We start from the raw sequence: 27724 nt of genomic DNA on the forward strand, positions 1-27724 counted from the left end.
GGGAGGGGAGGGCGCCACGGGTCCCCGCCGCCCCCTGGCGCCTGCGGGGCCGGGGAAGGGGGAGTGCGGCGGCCGCGTGCGCCAGCCTGGACCGGGTGGGAGGCGTTCGGTTTTCGGGAGAGAATTTTGCAGTTCCCAAGGGGACAGGAAATGGAGCCTGTAATTTTCGGTTGCAGGGAGGGGGATGGCCGATACTTTTATTATCTGTGTCGTTTCTTCCTCCCAGTTAGTGCGCTGCATGATTTGTAAAAATCGATCTTGAGGACTCCCCTGTGTGTGTGTGTTTGGCTAGGGAGATGGAGAGAACGGGATGGGGGAAGGGTTTGGTCTTGTAAAAGATGCTTGATTGATTGATAGACCATTTAGACGTGGTCTCGGGAATTCGTATTTGTGACACAGGCTTCAACTCCAGATAATCCTGTCAAAAAGAGGGTGTGGAGGGCATTGGCGTCAGCTGGAAGTTACCAGAGGCCTGAGCGTTTCATCCCTATTAGGGAAATGAGGTAGCATGCAGGGCCCGAAGTGCGCTGTTTCGTAAGGTACCCTCCCTGCACCCTACTCTCCGCTGCGTATTCTTAAGTGTTTTGGGTGGTCCTGTTTGAAATACCACCTTTCAGAAAGAATTTTCAGCCATATTTTTCTTTTCCTGCAGCAAATGATAAAACCAGGAGCTTTGACGATTTTTGCCTACATCAAGCGGCTGCAGAATGTTTGAACGTTAGAAAAAGGCAAATTCTTAAGCCTTCTTGTCAAACAGGGTCAGTTTTGTTTTTTAAAACAAACAAAACTAGGCGAGTCGTGTAATTTTTCACATAGTGTTTCTTTAAAACAGGTGTTTCTACCACTTCAGCTACGGATACACAATGATCTGACAATAGTGCAACATGCAGACTGGTTGAAAATCAAATCTTTATGTGATTGCAAGCGTAAAGCGCATAACCTTTATTATAAATGTGCACTGCTACACAATGTTGTCAAATAAACTCTTTTTGTTTTTTAGAAAAAAATGAAATGTCAAGCAGTTTTAGGATTGCTGATCTAACAGTAGCTTAGATCATGAAAAATTCTCTGTTAGAATTAGAATGGTTTTCACAACTTAAAACATGCCGCATATGCGTGTAGCAATAGTGCCACTTCTTCCTTGATGTTTTTTACCTGTAGCAAAGCTATGACATCTAAGCATAGCCATCAGGGACTCTGGTGCAATGTAAAGATCTGTCGGCTTTCGGGAGTGTTGCTTGTAGGAAACTGACTTTTGAGGATGGGATTTTTGTTACTTTTATTCAGGAATTTTAGTTGGTTAGTATTTTAAAACTATTTTGTCATAACGATTATATGTAAAATTTAGGGTGTAAGTGCCTGGAAGTCCGTCCATATGCAGCTTGGGATCATCAGTACTATTCGTGGTGTGTAAACTGTACATTTGCTTTAAGTTATCTGAAGAGGAAGTGAATATGAATATTACATAGTTGGAGGAATGGAATAGCTGAGAAGAAATAAGTAAGCATTCTTTTTTTTTTTTTTTTTGAGATGGAATTTCAGGCTGGAGTGCAATGGCACGATCTCGGCTCACCACAACCTCCGCCTCCTGGGTTCAGGCAGTTCTCGTGCCTCAGCCTCCTGAGTAGCTGGGATTACAGGCATGCACCACCATGCCCAGCTAATTTTTTGTATTTTTAGTAGAGATGGGGTTTCACCATGTTGACCAGGATGGTCTCGATCTCTTGACCTCGTGATCCACCCGCCTCAGCCTCCCACAGTGCTGGGATTACAGGCGTGAGCCACCGAGCCCGGCCAAGTAAGCATTCTAACAATTTTGACTTAAAATGTGGAATACACAAATAATCCTTAAAGATAAATTTTTGTAGATTTTTCAATTACGTTTGGAATCTTTCTTTTGATGGTTAACACTAATATTACTAATCCAGAATATAAACTGATCACTTTTACATTAAGATTTGGGAATGATCTTTTCCCATGACCTGTGTGGGTTTTTTGGAGTAGTGACAAGATACCAGCACTACTATAAGATTTTCATTTTTTCAGACAGGAATGCTATCTCACTGAGGAAAAACTATCAGAGAAACAGATTGCTCTTCAGTGTCTTGGTGGTAAATTTAATGGTGAAAATTTTTCCCTTATAACTTGGGGAATACTTACATCTTTCTAAAGTTGAGATTTAACTGAATTTGAGGTTCTGTTTTAACCAATTAAGATTCTTAAATAGTGGTATTAACAAGTGGTGTAGCAAGAATACATATATGCCTTTATTATAGATATAACTGTAAATATGAAAGTCCTAATTTGCAATACAATGCTAATTTCTCTGTGCTTTTTGTAAAAATCTTAGTGAATGGGTGACCAAGTGTCTGTTTAGGTATATACCTCTTTTTAGTGTTGCTCTAAATTGGCTGTGCATAGTTCAGTAACCCCTCAATTGTCGACAGCTGGCTGCTTGAACAGCCTAAGTCAGAACCAGAAGTAGCTATAAAGACACCTAAACAAGGAAAAGAAATTCTCCCTCAATGAAACAAAACTGAACCACACACACCCAAATGACCTAGCCTGCATCCCAACTTGATTAAACAATTAAACTCGTATATTTATTTATAATAGGACTTTTTAAAGTAAGTCCTAAGTTAGAACTGCTTTGTTTTTACATTGGTGACCATTCTAACAATGTATTTGGATTAAATGAAAGCATGTATATGAAAGGGCCTAGCAGGGCCTTTAGTAAATGTTATTTGAGTCTGAAACAAAGTTAATAATTTTTTTTTTTTTTGAGATGGAGTTTCGCTCTTGTTACCCAGGCTGGAATGCAATGGCGCGATCTCCGCTCACGGCAACCTCCGCCTCCTGGGTTCAGGCAATTCTCCTGCCTCAGCCTCCTGAGTAGCTGGGATTACAGGCACACGCCACCATGCCCAGCTAATTTTTAGTATTTTTAGTAGAGACGGGGTTTCACCATGTTGACCAGGATGGTCTCGATCTCTTGACCTCGTGATCCACCCACCTCGGCCTCCCAAAGTGCTGGGATTACAGGCTTGAGCCACCGTGCCCGGCCAAAGTTAATAATTATTTTAACCCTATAACTAATTAAAAGATGGGTGAATCCTGATACAGGAAGGATTATTGACAGATTTGGAAGTTGAGTATAATGAACAAGAGAATTATGAAAGTTTACTAGTGTAGGCCCATTTTGTACCAGGGCTTGATGCCTTATACACCCACAGTCTCTTAAGGCCATCTAGTCATAAGTCATAATGCTATAGCTGACTTGCATGATAGCTTGACTCACCAAGTAAAAGTTAAATTTCTATATAAAAAAGGAAAACTGCAAAACATTTTAGATTTTTAAAACCAGAAAAAAACCTGATTTTAGTGTTGATAGAGGTAATTTACTGAAGAATTAATAATAAATTTTCCTGTAAGACTGAGTAAATTGTGGAATTGGGAAGTGTAGAAAGTAAAAGTGAACATATACTGAGGGTACCCAAAATTTAGAATTATTTTATGGCAAACAACACAACAAATATTTCGTTAGATATCAATGTGCCTTCACGGAATTCAGTAACCAATAAAATCTGTATAGACTTTTTAACTTTTGTTAGTATTGTTGCTTTGTATTTGTTAACTTACTTTTTTTCCTTAAAATGACCCTGTGAAGTGTTTCAAGACAAAACCAGAACATTTCATTGAATTTTTGCCTTGAAAGTTTAGTTGCAGAATTTAACTGTAATGAAAATAGTAGCTTTTCTTAGAATCAAATAATTTGAGGTATACAAATATGAGTGATTTCAAAGGGATGAGTGTCTGAAGATTTTTCTAAATATACTCTCCTCCAGTATTGTTACTGTACAATATTAGGTTAAATTTATATTCAGAGTTTTTATCATATGAGTAAGTATTTGTCTCTGGTGAGGGAATAATTTACTATGATTTTATTTTCTTGTTGTAACCTTTTGTTTTTCATGTCTCTTTTTTTTGTTTGCTTAGTTTTCTCTGGCAAAGTCTTTCTGAACCCTACAGCAGCTCAGTGAAATGCTTCTCAGTACAATTTTCCACATGAGCAAATCTATCAGATAAACTTACCTGTTCCATTTGTTGCTGTAGACATCCCTTTTGGGGCCAGGTGCTATGGCTCATGCCTGTAATCCGGGCACTTGGGAGGCAGAGGTGGGCAGATCACTTGAGCTCAGGAGTTCAAGACCAGCCTGACCAACAAGGTGAAACTCGGTCTCTACTAAAGATGTAAAAAATTAGATGGGCATGGCAGCATGCGCCTGTAGTCCCAGCTACTCAGGAGGCTGAGGCAGGAGAATAGCTTGAACCTGGGAGGTGGAGGTTGCAGTGATCCAAGATTGTGTCACTGTACTCCAGCCTGGGTGACAGAGAGAGACTCCGGCTCAAAAACAACAACAACAAACCAAGACATCCCTTCTGTAGCTGTCCTTACTTCTTCAGTCTGGGTTTCTTCACCTTTGGACTTTACTTAGCTGACATTCTGGGAATTTTTTAAACTTGTATTTTATTTTTCCGGGATGTCATGCCTTCCTTTTGGTTTCTTCCTTCATTTTGGTTTCCTCTACTACTAGTACTACATAAGGATTCGTGGGAAGTATATGTTTTTTGGATTTTATTTTTATCCTAAATTTTACTTGACTGGCAGTTTAGAGATTTCTGCATTGGAAATAATTTTCCCTCAAAAGTTTGAAGGTAGTGTTCCATTATTGCCTGGTTCTCAAAGTAGATCTTAAGAAGTCTGATCTCCAAAAAGTTGTCTATTCTTTCTGGGGAATTTCAATCCTTTCACTATATTTTGTAATTTATATATTTTTTCTTTTTCTTCACGTCTCAGTCTTCTGAACTTTGATTGAGTTTTATTTTATTTTATTTTTTGAGATAGAGTTTCGCTCTTATTGCTCAGGCTGGAGAGCAATGGCACAATCTCAGCTCACCGCAACCTCTACCTTCTGAGTTCAAGCGATTCTCCTGCCTCAGCCTCCTGAGTAGCTGGGATTACAGGCATGTACCACCCCACACGGCTAATTTTTGTGTTTTTAGTAGAGGTGCGGTTTCTCCATGTTGGTCAGGTTGGTCTTGAACTCCGGACCTCAGATGATCCACCCACCTCGTCTCCAAAGGTGCTGGGATTATAGGTGTGAGCCACTGTGCCGGCCTATTTTATTTTATCTTATTTTTTTGAGACAGAGTCTTGCTCTAGCTCTCAGGCTGGAGTGCAATGGCATGATCTCAGCCTGCTGTAGCCTCTGCTTCCCAGGTTCAAGTAGTTCTCCTGCCTCAGCCTCCCGAGTAGCTGGCTTTACAGGCAGGCACCCACTATGTGTGGCTAATTTTTTGTATTTTTAGTAGAGACAGGTTTTTGCCATGTTGGCCAGGCTGGTCTCAAACTCCTGGCCTCAGGCAATTTGCCCGCCTCGGCCTCCAAAAGTGCTGGGATTACAGGCGTGAGCCACTGCACCCGGCCTTTGCTGAATTTTAAAGTTTCAGTTTTTAATAAAAGCTTTTAAGAGCTCTTGTTCTTTGTTTCAGTATTACAGTATTTTGCTCCTTTTCCATGGGTGCAATATTTTCTGTTACCTCTTCAAGGATATTAATTACAGCTTCTTTGAGGTGTTTTTCTGTTCCCCCTATTATTTTTGGTTTTTTAACTTCTGTTATTTCTGTTTGTTTTGATCTCTTTCTTTGGAGTTGAAAAGAAAGTTGGAGGCTTTGTTCAGATCTTTGTGATCATGAGCAAGGTTAATGACTAATGGATTGCCATGTTTTTCATCTTCATTTATTTTTTTTTCTGGGTGGTGGGTAAGAAGGCTTTCAGTTTCTTCAGATAGAGGTCCTTTATTTTTTTTGTCTCTATGTGGGTGGAATGATGGAGAAAGGAAGGGAGTCTTAGTCCCTTGGGCTGCTATAATAAAATACCATAGACTGGTGACTTAACAGAAATTAGTTGTTTTATAATTCTGGTGGCTGGAAGCCTGAGATCAGCATGCCATCATGGCCAGGTTTTGGTTAGGGCTCTTTTCCTGGTCTGTAGATGACTGTCTTCTACCTTTGTGCTCACATGACTTTTCCTATAATGGAAAGAAAAATCTCTTCCTTTTATAAAGCTACCAATTTTATTGGATTGGGACTGTGCCCTTGTGACCTCATTTAATCTTAGTTACCTCCTAAAAGCCTTATATTCAGATACAGTCATATTGGGCATTAGGGCTTCAACATACGGGTTTTGGGGAGGCACAATTCAGTCCATAGTGAAGGGCTTGGCAGAAATAATGAGTCTGCATGACAGGTTTCTAGTGCTTCACGGGGGAAGAAAGCTACAAGTCTTGTCTTTCAGTTTGTAAGTTTTCACCTAGTCTCCCTGTTTTCATACAAGCATTTCACTTCTCTTTCTGTGAGGGATATCTCTCATCCTGGAGCCACTCTGGTTCAGTTTTGTCAAGGACCATACCGCTCTTGTTCCATTAGGAGTGTGTGTTTGTGGGTATTCTGCCCTGTTTCCCAGCGCTCTCCAATTTCTGAGCTTTTCTGGGGTATTGCAGGGTAAAGAGGATTGTTTGTCATTACCTCTCCCAGTATGCCAAGGCATTTACCATTCTGAGGTCAGCTTTTTGTCTTTATACATTGTATTTCAGGTAATAGTTACAGTATCTCCTAGTTATGTCAGAAGTGGAGTATGTGTTTTGTTGTCTCTTTTTTCCTACTCTTTTGGGTTGTTTTTTTTTTTTTTTTTTGAGAAGTCTCGCTCTTTTCCCCAGTCTGGAATGCAGTGGCACGATCTCGGCTCACTGCAACCTCTGCCTCCCAGGTTCAAGTGATTCTCCTGCTCAGCTTCCCAAGTAGCTGGGACGATAGGTGTCCACCACCATGCCCAGCTAATTTTTGTAAAGATAGGGTTTCGCTATGTTGGCCAGGCTGGTATTGAACTCCTGACCTCAGGTGATCTTCCTGCCTCGGCCTTCCAAAGTGCTGGGATTATAGACATGTGCCACTTCGCCCGGCCTGTTTGGGTATATTTTTAAGAGGCAGGGGTCTTGCTCTGTTGCCCAGGTTGGAATGAGATGGTACTGTCATAGCTCACTGTAACCTTGAACTGCTGAGCTCAAAGGATCCTCCTGCTTCACCCTCCCCAGTAGCTAGGACTGCAGGTGTGATACCATGCCCCCATACACTTACTGTTTTTAAGTGATACACATCTGTTATATAGGATGATATTTTTCACAGGGTGATTGTTAGAATTATGCAAACATGGTATTGTAGAACCTGGCATATTGTCAGGCATTCATAAGGGATTCTAGTTCCTGACCTTTCTTTCATAGTAAGCACATTGGGGGCATTTAATTTCACTGAATTCACAGATAAGTATACTTTGTCTAATTTTCCCGTGTTGTCCTGGTTTCTGAGACCACCTGATTTGTGTTAGAATGATCCATATTAACTTTTTGGACGAAGTTTATATTTCAGAAGTTTTAAGTTGATTATAATCTCATTAATTTTCACCAATCTCAAGTGAGTTAAACTTTCAAGTTATGAATAAACTACCTAAAATAGGATATTGAAAAATAATGATAAACTTTTAACTTCAAAACATTTTCATTTTTGAGTATACGTTCAACTTTATCTTGTATATTTTTTCTTGAATTAAAGATTGAAAATTTTAACTTTTTAATCATAAAAATTTTAATATAAAAGAAACCAGTTTACATTGAATTCCGGATGTACCCATTATGCTACTTCAATAGTTTTTTTCACCTCCCATCCTCCACTTATATGTTTTTGGCTCTAGCATTTGAAAGCATAGTCCAGCCATAAATAATTTCATTAAGAAACAATTAGGACTGATTTTTTTTTCTCCGTTACATAACTAATAGTGCTTATAAGGTTTAAATTGTGGCCAGGCATGGTGGCTCATGCCTGTACTCCCAGCACTTTGGGAGGCCGAGGCGGGTGGATCACCTTAGGCTAGGAGTTTGAGACCCATCTGGTCAACATGGTGAAACCCCATCTCTACCAAAAATACAAAAATTAGCAGGGCGTAATGGTGGGCGCCTGTCATCCCAGCCACTTGGGAGGCTGAGGCATGAGAATCACTTGAATCTGGGAGTCTTGCTCTGTCACCCAGGCTGGAGTGCAATGGCTTGATATTGGCTCACAGCAGCCTCTGCCTCCCAGGTTCCAGTGAACTTCTGACTCCAGGTGATCCACCCACCTCGGCCTCCAAAGTGCCGGGATTACAGATGTGAGCCACCACTCCTGGCCTGTGATGGTTCATTTTTACATTTGCATTTAGCTTGTAATCTGTGGGGTGATGTCTTGTGAATATCCAGTTCCCTATCTTTTACTTAATAATTCTTTTTTTTCCCTTTTTTTTCTGAGATGAAGTCTCACTTTGTCGCCCAGGCTCGGGTGTACCGATGTGCAAGAGATTTTCCTGCGTCAGCCTCTTGAGTAGCTGGGACTATGGATACATGACACCATGCCTGGCTAATTTTTGTATTTTTAGTAGAGACAGGGTTTCACCTCAAACTCCTGACCTCAGGTGATCTGCCTGCCTTAGCCTCCCAAAGTGCTGGGATTACAGGCATGAACCACTGGGCCTGGCCTTAATGGCATTATGTTGGCAATGATCTCAGCCTAACCATTTCGTTAAAGAATGATGCCAAATGATTCCTAAATACAAAATGAATTATTTTGGGGGTTGGGGAATTCAGTATAAATTGCTGCTCCTGTGTCTAATTTAAAGTTTGTGACTCTATTTTGATTTCGGGTACCAGAGTGAATATTTGTAAGTTTATTGTTACCCGTATGATCAAAATCTTATGGTAAACACTTTTATTGAATTCTTAATTCACCATAGTTTGAATTTTTGGAAGGCCACTTGCACAGTGCTTGTAGATAAAGATTGATTATAGTAGTCCATTACATTTGGTAATCTATTCCAATATTGGTAACATGACCAAAAATAAAGCCCTGCCTGTTTTTAAATATAGCAAATATATAGATAATACTGTATATAATTTAAAATTGTATTCTCTACTCCGTAATGTCCTCTGTTGGCTAATATAAATTAACTGTATACCAATATGAATTCCCATTAAACTGAATTTTTTTTTTTTTTTTTTGAGACTGAGTCTCACTCTGTTGCCCAGGCTGAAGTGCAGTGGCACGATCTCAGCTTATTGCAACCTCTGGCTCCCAGGTTCAAGTGATTCTCATGCCTCAGCCACCCAAGTAGCTGGAATTACAGGTATTCGCCACCGCGCCCGGCTAATTTTTGTATTTTTAGTAGAGACAGCGTTTTGCCATGTTGACCAGGCTGGTCTTGAATGCCTGACCTCAAGTAATCCACCTGCCTTGGCTTCCCAAAGTCCTGGGATTACAGGCATGAGCAATTGCATCTGGTCCTAGATTTTATGAAGTCCTTCAGAGCAGGTATTGTTTTAATGATCATTTATGACCTTTCTCTTACACTTAATGATTAATCTGAAGAAAAACATATAGTTTTTTCATTAAGAAAGTAATTTTACCTACCATCTTTACATTGCATATTTAAGTAGCTACTTTTATTAACCTTTTTTATAGGAATGGTATATATTTTCTGTAGATATTTAACTCAGAGCCACTTTCACTGGTTTGTCATTGGAGCAATATAGGGAAAGCAAATGTCCTGGGATCATATATATTCTGGTTGGATCACTGATGAATTTTATATCTTAAGGGAATAAATATTCAGTATTACTCAGTTTTCTCATTTGAGGATAATGAATACCAAAATTTGTAAATTTTGTCAAGCACTTCTCTCTTTTTTAAATTATAGACTAGCATCTACATCAAACACTTTTGAGATAGCTGATGCAGTGAATACTTGATGCACCATGAGCTGTGATAGGAGCTCTTTGAGGATAGAAACAATAATATAGCTAAAATTTATAGACCTGTACTCAGCACTTTACATATACTGTGGTTTTATATAATTTTCACAAGTCCTTTAAAGTTTAATTAGATATTAGCCTTTCATAAATAGTGTATGAAAGTTCAGAAAATTTATTTATTTAATTTTTTCCCCACTATCTCCAGTAATGGCTATAAGCAACAGAAAATTTAAATATAAAATAGGTAGTAAATCTAGGTTTCATATCTTCAGAGCCCCAGCTCTCAAATGCTATGCAAACTGTTAATTTTGGTTTTAAATCTCCTTCATCCAGACTCATACCTTGTGTTGTGAGACTATCAAATGAATGAACTGGATTTTGGAGGAAGAATATAGTTTAAGTAAGTGGAGATGATGGAGACAGGCTTACTTGGGGTAGGAGGGTGGGCTAGTGTGAATAAGATTGTAGAGGTGGGAGGGTGTGTGGCGTGTTCGGTGGTCATGTGAATAGAACCATTTGGCTGAGATTGATGCTTTTGTACAAAGTTGGAAGTTAAGATGGCCTGGCAGTTGAAAGTCTGCCACAATGTGCCTTCTTTTTGCCAGGATGAGGAGTTCAGACTATTTTGTGGGCAACAGCAAGACACAGCCCTTTACTGTTGAATTTTTTTTCTCTCAAAGCTGTCATTAGTTCATGAACATTATTTAAAGGGATATGCTTGATCTTTTCATACAGAAGTTTTAGGTTTTTATGTACTCAATTAATAATTCAATTTTTTGGCTTTTATTTCTTTCTCTCTCTCTTTTTTTTTTTTTTTTAAAATAGAGCTGTAGTCTTGCTGTGTTGCCCAGGCTAATCTCCTGGCCTCAAGCAGTCCTCATGCCTTGGCCTCCCAGTGTAGGGATTATAGGTGTGAGCCACGTTGCCTGGCTGTTCTGGCTTTTATTTCTTAGAAACGTTATTTCTACCTCTAGTTTTTAAAAAATATTTTCTTAAATAGCCTATCAATATTTTGTGTGACATTATTGATTAAAATCTTTGCTCTATTTAGAATTTATTTGGACACAGAATTAGGAATCCAGATTAACTTTGTTCCAATAATTAGTTTTTTTTAACATCATTTATTGAATAGTCCTTTCATTCCACAAAGATGTGGAATGCTAACGTTTATCATACTAAAATCACATGTGTAGTTGGGTCTGTTTTCAGATTTGCAGTTTTTTACATCTACCTCTGTAAGTTTGTTTCTGCATAGCTAACGCCCTTATTACTCTTATCTTTAGGATAGATTTGATGTCTATAGGGCAAAAATTCCCATATTCTTACTCAGAATTTTCCTGGCTTTTTGAAACTTTAAACTTATTGATGTGTAATTTACATAAAATAGATTTGCCCTTTTTAGGTATATAGTTTTATGAGTTTTGATGAATGCATACAGTTGGTAGCCACCAGTAGAGTAATGACATAGCAGATTTTTATCACCTCAGAAAGTTCCCTCTTACTACTCATTGCTCTCCCGTCATCTCTAATCCAAGGGTGATACGTTTTCTGTCTCAATAGTTTTGCCATTTTCAGAATGTTGTATACGTTGAATCATATGCTAGCTTTTTCTGTCTAGTTTTTTTTTACTTGTTATGTTGCTTTTGAGATCCATGCTACAGTTGCATGAATTAGTTCATTTCTTTTTATTTCTGAGTAGTAATTCCTTTTGGGAAGATAGCCCAGTTTGTTGCTATAAGTTGGTGGGCATTTAAATTGTTTCTAGTATTTGAAGATTATGGGTAAGCCTGCCCTAAACATTCACATGGAAATGTTGGAGTGGGCTGGGGGTGGTGACTCACACCTGTAATCCTAGCACTTTGGGAAGCTGAGGCAGGCAGATCGCTTGAGGTCAGGAGTTTTGAGACCAGCCTGGCCAGCATGGTGAAAACTCATCTGTACTAAAAATAAAAAAATTAGTCAGGTGTGGTGGCATGTTCCTGTAATCTCAGCTACTTTGGAGACTGAGGCATGAGAATCACTTGAACCTGGGAGGTGGAGGTTGCAGTGAGCCAAGATTGCAAGACTGCACTCCAACCTGGGCAACAGAGTAAGACTATATCTCAAAAAAAAAAAACAAAAAACCTTGGAGTGGATATATGTTTTCGTTTTTCTTGGGTAAATACCTAGCAGTGTATGATGATGATGATGATGATTATTTGTGACAGAGTCTTAGTCTTTGCCCAGGCTGGAGTGTAGTGGTGTGATCTTGGCTAGGTGGTTCTTTTGCCTCAACTTCCCAAGTAGCTGAGATTACAGGTGCCCACCACCACACTCAGCTAATTTTTTTTGTATTTTTAGTTGAGATGGGGATCTCACCATGTGGGCCAGGATGGTCTCTAACTCCTGGCCTCAAGTGATTCGCCTGCTGCAGCCTCTCAAAGTGCTAGAATTATAGGCATGAGATGCTGTGCCTGGCCCTAGCAGTGGACTTGTTGGGCTATTTGCTAAGTGTATGTTTAAGTTCACAAGAAACTGCCAAATTGTTTTCCAGAGTGGCTGTATTTTTCATTTCTGCCAACTCTTTTTTCCTTATTCAGAGCTCTCCTCAAGAAGGACTGCCAACTCTTGATATTGCCAGTTTAGAAATCTTCAGCCATTCTAGTAGATGCATAGTAGTATTTCATTGTGGTTTTAATTTGCATTACCCTAATGAATAGTGATTTTGAGCATCTTTTCATGTACTTATTTTCTATACGTGTCTCTCTGGTGAGTTGTCTGTTCAGAGTGTCTATTATTGGGTTGTTTTGTTATTATAAAATTGTGAAAGTTGTTAACATGTTGTGGGTACAAGTCCAGAGGGCAATGATATGATCTCAGCTTACTGCAGCCTCTGCCTCCTGAGCTCAAGTGATTCTTCTGCCTCAGCCTCTTAAGTAGCTGGGATGACAGGCACCTACCACCATGCTCAGCTAATTTTTTTTTTTTTTTTTTTTTAGTAGATATGCGGTTTCACCATGTTGGCCAGGCTGGCTTTTGAACTCTTGACCTCAAATGATTCCCCCACCTCAGCCTCCCAAAGTGCTGGGATTACAGGTGTGAGTCACTGCGCCAGGCTGCAAATGTTTTCTATTGTTCTCTTTTTAGTTGAGATGGAGTCTCACCATGTTGACCAGGATGGTCTTGAACTCCTGGCCTCAGTTCTCACCTGACCCCATTCTCTGTGTCTTTTCATTCTCTTAATATTGTCTTTCACAGTTTTTCTTTTTCTTTTTTTTTAATTGAAAAAAAATTTTTTTTAACGAATGAGAGGTTCTTATGTTGCCCAGGCTGGCCTTGAACACATAGCCTCACTTCCTTAAGTGCCAGGACAACTGGCCTGAGCCACTGTGGCTCCCTGTCTTTCATAGTTTTTCACAGCAGAAATTTATAAATTAATGAAGCCCACTTTGTACTTTAATTTTTTTTATGATTTGCATCTTTTTTTCCTTTTTCTTTCTTTCTTTTTTTTTTAATTGAGACGGAGTTTTGCTTTTGTTGCCTGGGCTGGAGTGCAGTGGTACTAACTCAGCTCACAGCAACCTCTGCCTACCAGGTTCAAGTGATTCTTCTGCTTCAGCCTCCTGAGTAGTTGGGATTACAGGCATGTGCCACCACGCCCAGCTAACTTTTGTGCTTGTAGTAGAGATGGGGTTTCACCGTGTTGGTCAGGCTGGTCTCGAACTCTTGACGTTAGGTGATCCACCTGCCTCAGCCTCCCAAAGTGCTGGAATTACAGGTGTGAGCTACCACACCCGGCCGCATCTTTTGTTTCTTAACTTAGAAAGCTTTGCCTAACCACCTAGCCATAGGTCACAAGATTTTCTCTTACGTTTTCTCTAGGCATTTTATGGTTTTAGGTTTATATGTAGGTCCATTTTGAAAACTTCGGTTTGTAAGATTTGGGTCAAGATTGCCAAGATTCCCTTTCTCTTTTTTTTGACACAGACTCTCACTTTGTCACCCAGGCTGTGGAGAATAGTGGTGTGATCATGGCTCACTACAGCCTTGAACACTTGGGCTCAAATGATCCTCCCACCTCAGCTGCCTGGCTCCTTTTATTTTTTTCTCCCCACTTTTTGATTAACTTGAGAATTGCTTTGTAAAGTTCTTCTACCTCCTCTAATGCTATAGATATTTTCATTTAATTTATTAATTAAATTAGGAGCAAATTGTAGTCATGACAGAATTATCTTTGTACTTAAAAGCTGCATGTGTATCTTCATCTATTTTTTTTTTTTTTTAAAGACAGTGTCCCGCTCTGTTGACCAGGCTGGAGTATAGCGTTGTGACCTTGGCTCACTGCATCCTACACCTCCTGGGTTCAAGTGATTCTCCTGCCTCAGCCTCCCGGGTAGCTCGGATTATAGGTGCACGCCACCGTGCCTAGCTATTTTTTCTATTTTTAGTAGAGACAGCGTTTTGCCATGTTGACCAGGCTGGTCTTGAACTCCTGACTTCAGGTGATCCACTTGCCTCTGCCTCCCAAAGTGCTAGGGTTACAGGCACAAGCCACTGTGTCCGGCCCATCTATTCTTACATTCTTTTTTTTTTTTTTTTTTTTTTTTTTTAAAGGAGACAGAGTCTTCCTTTGTTGTCCAGGCTGGAGTGCGATGGCATGATCATAGCTTATTGCAGTCTGGAACTCCTGGCTTTAAGCTATCTTCCTATCTTAGCCTCCTGAGTAGCTGGGACTACAAGTGAGTGACACCACTCCCAGCTGTTTTTTTATTTCATTTTTTGTAGAGATAGTCTTACTATGTCACCTGGCCTCAAGGAATCCTCTCTCCTTGGCCTCCTGAAGTGTTTGGATTACGGGTGTCAGCCACTGTGCCTGGCTATAGTCTTATTTTATATCGCCATAGAGATTTATTGGTATTTAATACAGATTGTAAGGTTTCTTCTAGTATTTTGTTTTGTTTTTATGATTGGGAGTTTTTTCCAGTATATTTCGGTGAGATTATTACTAGTATATAAAAAAGATTTTGTTTTTTCTACATATAGTTGATAATTGGATATATAATTTTATAACAGTGAAAGGCTATACAATTGAAATCAGAGACAGAATGAATTATAGTAAAATACTTTGTGGTACTAAAAGGATTGTTTTTGTCTTGAAATCCAAGATCTCTTAACAAAGGTAAACATTTTTGGAACTTAGATGCTGTGGCAAAGTGTTAAGAAAAATGGCAGAATCAGTAAATACCATCTCTGTCTCCAAGTAGCTTAAGCAATGCAGCAGAATACTTACAATATGTAGTGCAGTAAGTTAAATACTACAAATAGAAGTTGTGGTGGTGGGAATGAGGGTAGGCAGATGTTAATGAAGGCAGTTAAGAAGGGGAGAAGGGGGCTGGGCATTGTGGCTCACACCTGTAATCCAAGCACTTTGGGAGGCCGAGGCAGGTGGATCACCTGAGGTCAGGAGTTTGATACCAGCCTGGCCAACATGGTGAAACTCTGTTTCTACTAAAAATACAAAAATTAGGTGGGCATGGTGGCATGTGCCTGTAGTTTCAGCTGCTCCAGCGGCTGAGGTAGGAGAATCGCTGGAACCCAGGAGCCGAGGCTGCAGTGAGCTGAAATCCATGGCATTGTACTCAACTCTAGGTGACAAAGCGGCACTCTGTCTCAGGAAAAAAACAAAAAAAAGGGAGAAAGGATGTAGGAGGAGATACTTTGAAAGGACAGTATGGTAGGATTTCAGCAAGGAGACAGAGATAAAGGAGTTGTAGGGAGAGAGAAATTATATGAAGTGACATTCATGGGAACTAGATAGGAAAAGTGAGCTATACCTTGTCACGGAAGTTAAGGGAGGAAGTAATTTCAAGGCGTTTGATTCTGTTTATAGCTCTGACATTATTATTAAGCATTTTTTTCTTATAGCCCTTCACTCCTTGATTTTAATATATCAGTGCATTTTGTTTTTATTTTGTTTTGTATTTTTTGAGAATGAGTCTCATTGTTGCCTAGGCTGGTGGGCAGTGGTGTAATCACGGCTTCAACTTCCTGGGCTCGGGTAATCCTCCCAACTCAGTCTCTCTAGTAAGTGGGACAACAGACGTGTGACCACACCTGACTAATTTTTTGTATTTTTTATAGAGATGAGGTTACATCATGTTACCCAGGCTGGTCTCAAACTCCTGGGTTCAAGCAATCTGCCCACCTCAGCCTCTCAAAGTGCTAGGATAACAGGTGTGAGCCACTATACCTGGCCCATCCCTGTATTTTGTAAGATAATTTTCTACTTTAACATTTTTCTAGAGTCAGTACATGTCTTGCATATACTTTTTTTTTTTTTTTTTTTTTTTTTTTGAGACGGAGTTTCGCTCTTGTTACCCAGGCTGGAGTGCAATGGCGCGATCTCGGCTCACCGCAACCTCCGCCTCCTGGGTTCAGGCAATTCTCCTGCCTCAGCCTCCTGAGTAGCTGGGATTACAGGCACGTGCCACCATGCCCAGCTATTTTTTTTGTATTTTTAGTAGAGACGGGGTTTCACCATGTTGACCAGGATGGTCTCGATCTCTCGACCTCGTGATCCACCTGCCTCGGCCTCCCAAAGTGCTGGGATTACAGGCTTGAGCCACCGCTCCCGGCCGCCTGTCTTGCATATACTTAAGACAACTTTTTCATTTTCTGTAATAAGACTGTGAAGGCTGAATTATCTCTTAATGCATAACAAACTGCCCTTAAATTTTCTGGTTTGAAACAATAACCATTTTATTATATCAGATGATTTTGTAGATTAGGAATTCTGGCAGGATTGGCTGGATAATTTCCTCTGCTTCACGCAGTGTTGCCTGAGGTTGCTCATTGGTGTTGTATCGGTGGCTGGTCTGGTTTGGAAGGTCCAAGATGACTTTACTCACGTGCCTGTTGTTATGTTAGGGATGGCTAGATAGGAGCTGAGTGACCCCTTCTATTTCTCCTATTTCTCCAAGTTGTTTCAGGGCTATTCCACATGGTCTGTTAATTAGGAAGTTGGATTTCTTATGTGGCAGTTCAGGGCTCCGAGTCTTTATACCCAGAGACATAGGTAGAAACAGCAAGTCTTCTTATGACTTAGCCTTGGAAGTCTGAACCAGTTTCTCACTGCACATATATTAGGGCACAGAATATATGTGTATTTTGGAAAATTTCATTTAGAGCACATTCTAATTGAATTAAGATTGATAAAGCATCTGTAGGTGAGTTATCTAATGATGTTAACTGTACAAGTTTCTTCAAATTTAGAATTTTAATTGGTTGTGTGAAAAAGCATAACTAAAAGTATATGACAAATATAACAAGAGTATGGTTCCCATAGTTATATATGCCCATACATATTGTTATCATTTAGAACTATGAACATGATTTACCATTGGCATTACAGAGTATAAATTATAATAAATAATGTAATTGTATAATGTGGACTTAGAGGAAAACCTGAACTAAAATTTTTCACAGGCCACTTTATCATGTTATGCCTGGCTTGGTTTTTATGTATATATGTATTTAAAAAATTTTTTTTCTGTAAAGAGGAGGTCTTACTCTGTTGCTCAGGTTGGAGTGCAGTAGTATGATCACGGCTCACTGTAGCCTCAAACTCCTGGACCCAAGTGATCCTTCTGCCTCAGCTTTCTGAGTAGCCAGTACTGTAGGTGTGCAGTACTGGCTATGCCTGCTAGTTACTATGTTTTCTGTAAAGAAAGGGTCTCGCCATGTTGCCCAGGGTGGTCTCGAACTCCTGTCCTCAAGCCATCCTCCCACCTTGTCCTCCACAGTGCTGGGATTGTATGAGCCACTGTGCCCAGCTGTATGTGTCTTTTTTATTTTCCTCTGACTCTTTATGTGTTCTTGTGACTATTGTTACATAGTATTTTTGTCACTCTCTGTGACTGGGTGCTTTTATAATAAAATTATATTTGTATTTCAAAATAGCTATATTTGTCAAGTGCTTAAAATTAGGTATTGAGCATAGTGTTGGAAATAATGCATATGTTGCCTTGTTATAAAAATTGTAAAAGAAGCCGGGCGCGGTGGCTCACGCCTGTAATCCCAGCACTTTGGGAGGCTGAGGCGGGTGGATCACGAGGTTGAGAGATCGAGACCATCCTGGGCAACAAGGTGAAACCCCGTCTCTACTAAAAATGCAAAAATTAGCTGGGCCTGGTGGCGCGTGCCTGTAATCCCAGCTACTCAGGAGGCTGAGGCAGGAGAATTGCTTGAACCCAGGAGGCGGAGGTTGCGGTGAGCCGAGATCGCGCCATTGCACTCCAGCCTGGGTAACAACAGCGAAACTCTGTCCCAAAAAAAAAAAAAAAAAAAATTGTAAAAGACAAGTGCTATTATCTATACAGATGAGAATACTGAGGCACAACACGGTTCAGTAACTCGCTTGTGCCACTAGGTCAGTTATTGGCAGAGCTTGAATTTGAGCTTAATATGTATAATCAGAGCCTGAATTATTTCCATTATATTACAATACATTTAGGGTGTTTTTTTGGAGACAGAGTCTGAATCTGTCACCCAGGCTACAGTGCAGTGGCATAATCCCAGCTCACCATGACGTCTCCCTCCTGGGTTTAAGTGATTCTTATCCGTCAGCCTCCCGAGTAGTTGGAATTACAGTCGTGGGCCACCATGCCTGGCTACATTTTTTATTTTTAGTAGAGATGGGGTTTCACCGTTTTGGTTGAGTGACCTCAAGTGATCTGCCCACCCTGGCCTCCCAAAGTGCTGGGATTACAGGTGTGAGCTACTGCGGCTGGCCCGTTTAGGATTTTTTAATCACAGCTGTCTTAAAGTGTCCTATTAATACTTTCAAAATTCTGTTTCCTGGTTTTGTTTTGTTTTGTTTTGGTCTGTAATGTCAGCCTGAATACCTGCCTTTCACTGAATAGTAAGAGAGGAGTATTCTACAATTTGAATTTTTTCATGTCTTCAGACAGAAACATTTTTTGCATTACTGTATAAAATACAGGATAGTGTTTCTGTATGAGTCATATTAAATTTTTCTTTTTTTTTGGAGACAGAGTTTCCCTCTTGTTGCCCAGGCCGGAGTGTAGGGGTGTGATTTTGGCTCACCGCAATCTCTGACTCCCTGGTTCAAGCAGTTCTCCTGCCTCAGCCTCCCAAGTAGCTGGTATCACAGGCATGCGCCACCACACCTTTCTAATTGTGTGTTTGTAGTAGAGATGGAGTTTTACCGTGTTGCCCAGGCTGGTCTGGAACTCCTGACCTCAGGTGATCTGCCCGCCTTGGCCTCCCAAAGTACTGGGATTACAGGAGTGAGCCACTGCACCTGGCCAAATTTTTCTCTTTATAAGAAACATAGAATCACAGAATATTAGAAAAGGAGGGGTCTTCAAAGATCAGTTAGTACAAACCCTTGATTTTATAAGTACAAGCAACAGAAGTTCCACAGTTCTTCCTCAGTTTAGGAGTTCTCAAGTCCTGTGTTTTTAGTTGACTGCATCTGTATAAGTCCTTCAAATCTCCGGATTCTTAACATGTATCAGTTTTTAACAGTTAAAAGTTGATGCAAAATGGCAAAAACCGCAATTACTTTTGTACCAACCTAATAGGTACGCTAGTACCATTCATCCTGATAGCAATTTCCTTCAATATGAATGGGCAGACCACTCTAGAGGAGGAGGAGTCAGGTGCTTTAATAAATGGTGTCTTCCTGAAGCCTGTTAAATCTCAGAAGGGTTTTCTTCTTTTCCTTTTAAGTTTCTGGAACCCATTTCTACATTTCTTACCCAACTATATATTTGCTGGGAAAGACTGGATGCAGAAAAAGAGCCACAAATAGTGTTTATGTGTGCAGGTTATAAGGAATTACCTCCTATTAGCTAAATACCATAAAATATTTGTGGTACAAAGAATTCTCATCATGTTTATTGATTTTGATTTCTAAAGCTTGGTATAAGAAGTTTTAACTAGAAACTGAGACCTGATTAGGAGTTGTCCTACTTTTGCCACTTATTCAGTCTCTGTCTCTGGAAAGTCGTTTAAATTCTCTGAGCCTCAACCTTTTTTCCTCTGTCACGTGAAGGGTTTTCCTCTGTAAAATGAAATCTCTAAGTTGTTTTCTATGAAAAAGCAAATTTATTGGAGATTTTTCTCACAGCTGGACCACTCAAGCACTATGTTGCCTGTTCTTGTCATACCTCCACCATATTCTGTTTATTCCTAGACTCATATAAGGGCATTTACTTTCTTATGTTACATCATTATGTAATGATGAGATTTCTCTCATTTGTCCTTCTCCGCTGCTTGCTTTCTTATGTGGATTTAGCAAACATTTATTGCCTGCTTTGTGCTTGGGCGGGGATGGAAGAAGGGGAGATACAAAGAGGAGAGCTTTATATTTCTTTCCTTTAGAGGATTTTTAATTTAATCGGAGAGATAATTAGCTGCAATGTAAAAGACACTGCTGATTGTTGGTCATTTTTTTTCTGCATATTGCTTTTTTATTTGTCTTCTGTGATTGTCTTCAAATGCTTATCATTGGTAATTTATTATTTATTTATTTATTTATTTATTTTGAGATGGAGTTTCGCTCTTGTTAACCAGGCTGGAGTGCAGTGGTGTGAACTCGGCTCACCGCAACCTCCGCCTCCTGGGTTCAGGCAATTCTCCTGCCTCAGCCTCCCGAGTAGCTGGGACTACAGGCACGTGCCACCATGCCCAGCTAATTTTTTTTTTTCTTTGTATTTTTAGTAGAGACGGGGTTTCACCATGTTGACCAGGATGGTCTCGATCTCTTGACCTCGTGATCCACCCGCCTCAGCCTCCCAAAGTGCTGGGATTACAGGCTTGAGCCACCGCACCCGGCCCAGTAATTTATTTTTTATTTTAATCTTTTGTCCCTGGAGACTTCATTCACACTGAGCATCACTTATATACAGAGCACCATTCTAGGTTCTACAGAAGGTAGCAAAGAATAATAGGATATGGTAATTGCAAAGGAGCTTAGAAACCAGGAGGACAGGCAAAGCAGTTATAGAAAGAATCAGAATTCAAATTATGAAAAAGGGAGGAGGACGGTATGATCATATTTGGTTGAGAGCATCAAGGAGTGCTTAATGGAAGAAGCTAACTTTCAACTAGATCTTGCAGGATGTGTAGGATTTTGGCATGTAGAATTGGAATGGGCAACATCATTTTACTTAAGTGATATTAGTAAAAATATTGGAGTAAGACATTTGAGTAATGATTAATCAAGTAATCTGGAATCTTGTTATTTATGTAGGTGAATAGTTGAAAAGGCTAAAAGAAGGTGAGTCTTGACTGTGAAGATTCTTGAATGACATATTGTGGGAGTTTTCTGTTTTTAGATAGGCAGAGGCAAGCTGAGTTTGTTTGTTCATTGGTTTTAAGCAGAAGAGAGTGACATGGTAAACAGTACATTTAAGGAATCCTTTTGGTCACTGTGCTTACTGGGTTGGTGGAAAGGAAAGAAACTGTAGGTATAGAAGCCCTTTCTTTCAAAAGCAGCGAGTATCCACTAGGTGGTGACTGTGGAAAGGGAAAAAAAGGATGGAAATGTTTTAACAGAAGGATGAACTAAACTGGTCAAGTGATTTACTGTGTGGGGAAAATCGAAGAAGGAAGTAGTGTTAATGTTACTGAAAATTTTTTGTATTTGGATGTTGGATGAGGATGTGCCATTAAAATAGAGAATTGGAAGGAGAACTTGAACCTTTTTTATATTAGAAAAATGATATTTTGGTGTTAAATATATCTTGTGGAGATGAAGGCGTGGACTTTGGTAGCGGGGTTGGGTTGGGAGATTAATTTGGAGATTAGTTTGCCACAAGGTTATAGTTTACGTCATGGGAGTGCATTTTTAGAGTCTGTATAGATAATAGAGAATGTCTAGGAAAGATCCTAGGTAAATGTGTGGGTTTGGATGGTAGGATTATGAGAATGAGAGAGTAGTCAGGTAATATAGCACAGTTTGATTGACACCTAGGAATAATTTTTGAGGAGGAATCAATACTGTTATGTTGCAGTGAGGTCCACGGAAAAAGGGCTGAGAAACCATTGGACTTGTTAGTCTTGAATAGCTGTGTTAGGGAGGTGGTATGATAAATCACTTCTTTCCCATTTACTGTTTATGAAGTCCTTTCTCTTTTTACTGTATCCTTTCTCTTTTACTGTATCCTTCATCACCTTCATTTTTTATTTTTCTGTTTATGTTCTAATATTTTGATTAGAACATAATCCTGCTCCTGTTTGTTCTTTCATCTGTTTCTAGCCATACATTATTCCTGGCAGATGTAGGAGAGGGAAGTTGGGGATGTCATTGTTATTGCTCAGTTTAATTGATTTCCTAGACTGCCTTATTATGGTGTGAATTACGGCTTATATTCAGGGAAGGCAAAACTGATAGCATGAAGCCTATTTGATGTTTGTGCAGCAAGAATATATTGTGACTGAGAGCTGTGGTATGAAATTCTAACATTTCTTTTTTTTTTTTTTTTTTTTTTTGAAGTTAAGTCTCAGTCTGTCACCAGGCTGGAGTGCAGTGATGCGATCTCGGCTCACTGCAACCTCTGACTCCCTGGTTCAAGTGATTATCCTGCCTCAGCCTACCAAGTAGCTGGGATTACAGGCAAACGCCACCACTCCCAGCTAATTTTTGTATTTTAGTAGAGACGAGATTTCACCATTTTGGCCAGGATGGTCTTGATCTCCTGACCTTGTGATCTGCCGGCTTTTGCCTCCCAAAGTGCTGGGATTACAGGTATGAGTCACCATGCACAGCTTTTTTTCTCCTTCTTTTTCTTTTTTTCTTTTTTTTCTTTTTATTTATTTATTTATTTTTTTGAGACGGAGTTTCACTCTTGGTACCCAGGCTGGAATGCAATGGCGCGATCTCGGCTCACCGCAACCTCTGCCTCCTGGGTTCAGGCAATTCTCCTGCCTCAGTCTCCCGAGTAGCTGGGATTACAGGCACGTGCCACCATGCCCAGCTAATTTTTTGTATTTTTAGTAGAGACGGGGTTTCTCCATGTTGACCAGGATGGTCTCAATCTCTTGACCTTGTGATCCACCCGCCTCGGCCTCCCAAAGTGCTAAGATTACAGGCTTGAGCCACTGCGCCTGGCCTCTTCTTCTTTTTTTAAGATGGAATTTTGCTTTGTTGCCCAGGCTGGAGTACAGTGGTGCGATGTCTGCTCACTGCAACCTCCGCCTCTTGGGTTCAATCAGTTCTTGTGTCTCAGCCTCCCAAGTAGCTGGGATTACAGGCATGCGCCACCATACCTGGCTAATTTTGTATTTTTAGTAGAGATGGTGTTTTACTGTGTTGGCCAGGCTGGTCTCAAACTCCTGACCTCAAGTGATCGATGTGCCTTGGCCTCCCAAAGTGCTGGGATTACAGGCATGAGCCACTGTGCCTGGCCAACATTTCTTAAGAACTTCCAGTGTGGATTCTTATGACACTAATTTTTTAAAAAAATTAATCCTCCTATATAAAGAACTTCTCTACATCAAAATCTGTGGTTTGATGGATAAAAATATGGCTTCCTTTTCTTAAAAACTGGTAAACCTAATAAATATGTATGTGTGTATACATGTTCAGAATACATATATAATTGTTTATTTTTTCATTCTTATATTATTTTGAGATAGGGTCTTACTCCTAGCCCAGACTGGAGTGAAGTGGCATGATCACAGCTTACTGCAGCCATGACCTTCTGGATTTAAGCGATCCTCCCAGCTCAGCCTCCCAACTAGCTGGGACTGCAGGCATGTACCATCATGCCCAGTTAATTTAAAAAAATTTTTTTGGCCGGGTATGGTGGTTTACGCCTGTGATCCTAGCACTTTAGGAGAGTGAGGTAGGTGGATCATGAGGTCACGAGTCATGACCAGCCTGGCCAGCACAGTGAAACCCCATCTCTACTAAACATACAAAAATTAGCTGGGTGTGGTGGTTCTCGCCTGTGGTCCCAGCTACTCAGGAGGCTGAGGCAGGAGAATTGCTTGAATCCGGGAGGTAGAGGTTGCAGTGAACCAAAATCCGGCCACTGTACCCCAGCCTGGTGACAGAGTGAGACTCTGTCTCAAAAAAAAAAAAATTTTTTTTTTTTTTTTGGTAGGAACAGAGTCTGTGTTGCTCAGGCTGGTCTTGAATTCCTGGGCTCAAGCTGTCCTCCCACCTTGGCCTCCCAAAGTACTAGGATTACAGGAATGAATCTGTGCTAAACTGTAATTATTTCTAATTTTCTCCCTTTTTTCTTTTTGGGTATAACATAACATCGAGATAATGTACATCAAGTGAAGTAGAACAGCACTTCAATGGTTTTAATAGAGGGAGACCTTTGGAAACATTTATTTACTTATTTGTTTAGAGATGGGAGTTTCACTCTTGTTACCCAGTGTAGTGTGCAATGGCCTGATCTTGGCTCATTGCAACTTCTGCCTTCTGGGTTCAAGTGATTCTCCTGCCTCAGCCGCCTGGGTAGCTGGGATTAACAGATGTGCGTCATCACGCTCAGCTGATTTTTGTAGTTTTAGTAGAGATAGGGTTTCACCATTTTGGCCAGGCTCGTCTCAAACTCCTGACCTCAGGTGATGTACCCACCTTGGCCTCCAAAAGTGCTGGGATTACAGGCGTGACCCATTGAGCCTGGCCATGGGTAAGCCCTTTTTAGTATTTATTCCTTCAGATCTTTTTCTGTGCATTTACATATATACATATGTAAACACACAGAAGAGATTATGTAGTTTGTTTGTTTATTTATTTATTGAGATGGAGTTTCGCTTCTGTTGCCCAGGCTGGAGTGTGGTGGCGTGATCTTGGCTCACCACAACCTCTGCCTCCTGGGTTCAAGTGATTCTGTGCCTCAGTCTCCCAAGTAGCTGGGATTATAGGCATGTGCTACCACATCCAGCTATTTTTATATTTTTAGTAGAGAAGGGATTTCTCCATGCTGGACAGGCTGGTCTTGAACTCTTGACCTCAGGTGATTCGACTCCCCTAGGCCTCCCAAAGTGCTGGGATTACAGGTGTGAGCCACTGTGCCTGGCCAAGATTATGTAGTTTATTTTTAAAAGCCTAAATATGCTATATATATGTTTATTTCTGTAATCTGCTTTTTTTTTTTAAGTTGACAGTGTGTCTTGGAGCTCCTCTGTCATATATTGTTAAATTTTTATCTGTATTTCTTTTATTTAAGTTTTGCCTTTATAAATTTTTTAGTTAAGCATTTTATTTTAGTTGTAGATTTACAGAAAAGTTGCAAAGGTAGTACAGAATTCCCATATACCATTATTAATATCTTATATTTATTATGTTTATCATAGTTAATGAACCAATAGTGATGCATTATTATTAACTAAAGTATTTTGTCTTATATCCTTTTTGTGTTCAAGGATTTCATCCAGTATACTATATTATGTTTAATCACTGTGTCTCCATACACTCTTTTTGGCTGAGACAGTATTCAGACTTCCATTGCTTTTGATGACCTTTATTGTTTGAGGAGTACCAGTTAGTTAGGTATTTTGTGGAATGTTTCACAATTGGGATTTGTCTGGTGTTGTTCTCATGATTAGACTGGAGTTTAAGGTTTTGGGGAGGAAGACAATAATTGTAAATTTTAAAATAAAATGTAAAAATATTGAAAAATTTATAAAAAATTATGTCCCTAGCTTTCTCTATCCATGTTCCTCAGCTTGTTTAGTATCCCATCTGCTTTTAATTCCAAATTTCTGAATAAAATGCTCATACTACTTTTTAAAATTAGTTTTAGACATATAGTGCATTCTTGTTATGTTATATAAGAATTACCACTTTTATTATTTATTTTTATTTTTAGTGTTATTTTTCAAGACAGACTCGCTTTGTCACCCAGGTTGGAGTGCAAGTGGCTCAGTCATGGCTCACTGCAGCCTTGATGTCCTGGGCTTAAGTGATCCTCCTGCTGCAGCTTACTGAGTAGCAGGTACTACAGGCCTGTGCCACCATGCTCAGCTAACAAAAAAAAAAATTTCTTTTTCTGTAGAGACAGGCCTCACTTTCTTCCCCAGGCTGATCTTGCCCTCTTGGCATCAAGTGAACCTCCTGCCTTAGCCTCCCAGAGTGTTGGGATTACAGGCATAAGCCACTGTGCCTAGCTAGAATGCCTACTTTTATAACCTAGCTTCTTTCCCTTTTAAATAATTCCATATACCTTAGTTAAAACAATAATCATTGCTTATAATGACTCTGCACATGCTGCTTAATGCAGATCAGAGAGAGAGCCTTTTTGTATGGCTTTCTTCATTTTTTTTGTGAAGATTGCCTCTCTTTCATTTACATATGTATCTGTTGCTTCATTTTCTACTCTGTTCTCTTGTGTTCTGTGATAAGAGATAATTTCCCAGGTCCCCCTTTGTTTCTAGAGGTCTTGTTTTTAAGAGCTCTATTCTTGTACTTCAGCCTGAACTACTTATCCTATGAGCCATCTGCACAGTGTTTATTCTAGTACATTTTCTTCCACTCTTTTATGCTGGGTCCCCGATCTCACATCGTCTTCCTTTGTTTACTCCTCCTTAATTTACTTGAGCACACCCTCAAGTAACTTCCTGTGACAGCATGCATGTGTGGTAATTTTTTCTTTGAATTTTTGCTTGTCCGAATATGCCTTCCCTCATACTTGATTGATAGTTTGGCAGATTATAAAATTGTAGGTTAAAAATGATTTTCACTCGCAATTTTGAAGGCACTGCTGTATTGCTTTCTAGCATCTATGTACTGTTACTGTTGAAGAGTTCATTTCCATAGTTAACTGATCTTTTATGTGATCTGCTTATTTTTTACTTTCCTCTCAATGGTTTTACGATTTTTTATCTCCAGTGTACTGAAATTCCATAATTGTGTGTATAAGTGTGTGTGTGAGGAGGGGACCACAGTGGTGGATTCCGTTCTTTGTACTCATCCCTTGTGAAATTTTTCATCTGGAGACTGATCTTTTTTTGGGAAAATTTGTTGTATTATTTATTTGATATTTTTCTTTCCTATGCAATTCTGAACCTATTCCCCCCTGAAATTTCTGTTAATTTGATATTGGATTTCCTGAATAGATCCTTTTAGGTCATCTTATTTTGCTGCTGTTTTCTACTTTTTTGCCTTGTTGTTCAGCTTTTTGGGAGATTATTTCAATTTTATATTCTAAGCTTTTAAGTTTTTCAGTTTTGCTATTGTATTTTTAATTTTCCAGATCTCCTTTCTAAATATAATTCAGTTTAAGTGTTTTAGGGAAGTACAGCCAGCTTGTTTTTACATACATCCTTTGCCTTACCTGGTGTGCCTGAGTCTCGAAGCCTATTTGGTTTCTTCAAAAATGAAAGTTCAGTGTTTTCCTTAAGGGATGAGAGTGAAATAATCTCTCAACTATTTGGTGTGAGAAGATTGGGAAGTTTGACTTTTTTTTTCAGAAACTTTTAATCAGTTTTCCTTGTTTTAAGATAGCTGTATGTGTATATATATGTGCAAACACATAATATGCATGTATGTGTATGTGCACATGTATATATACATGTATTCACACACATGTATATATGATAGTTTTATAGATTTTTGACTCTTACTTTAAACATGATTATTAATGGCTTCATAATTTTTCATTGTATGAGTATACCTAACTTTATTTAATCAATTCTCCATAGTTAAAATTTAAGTTATTGGCCAGTTGTGATGGCTCATATCTGTAATTTCAGCACTTTGGGAGGCCAAAGTGGTCAGGGTTCGAGACCAGTCTGGGCAACATAGTGAAACCTCATCTCTTCAAAAAATATAAAAAACTAGCCTGGCCTGGTGGCATGTGCCTGTG

The 27724-nt window shown here is 39.6% G+C and overlaps 1 protein-coding gene and 1 pseudogene across 1 annotated transcript in view; both read left to right on the forward strand.

The window, feature by feature from the left end:
• Window positions 1–27724, forward strand: part of RSBN1L (round spermatid basic protein 1 like) — a 106089-nt gene that overhangs the window by 19307 nt on the left and 59058 nt on the right. The gene's annotated exons all lie outside the window — the stretch shown is intronic.
• The window catches only part of LOC141580076 (farnesyl pyrophosphate synthase pseudogene), a 30088-nt pseudogene continuing 2387 nt past the window's right edge, over window positions 24–27724 (forward strand).

Source organism: Saimiri boliviensis, chromosome 10 (assembly GCF_048565385.1).
Source record: "Saimiri boliviensis isolate mSaiBol1 chromosome 10, mSaiBol1.pri, whole genome shotgun sequence".
Taxonomy (NCBI): Eukaryota; Metazoa; Chordata; class Mammalia; order Primates; family Cebidae; genus Saimiri; species Saimiri boliviensis.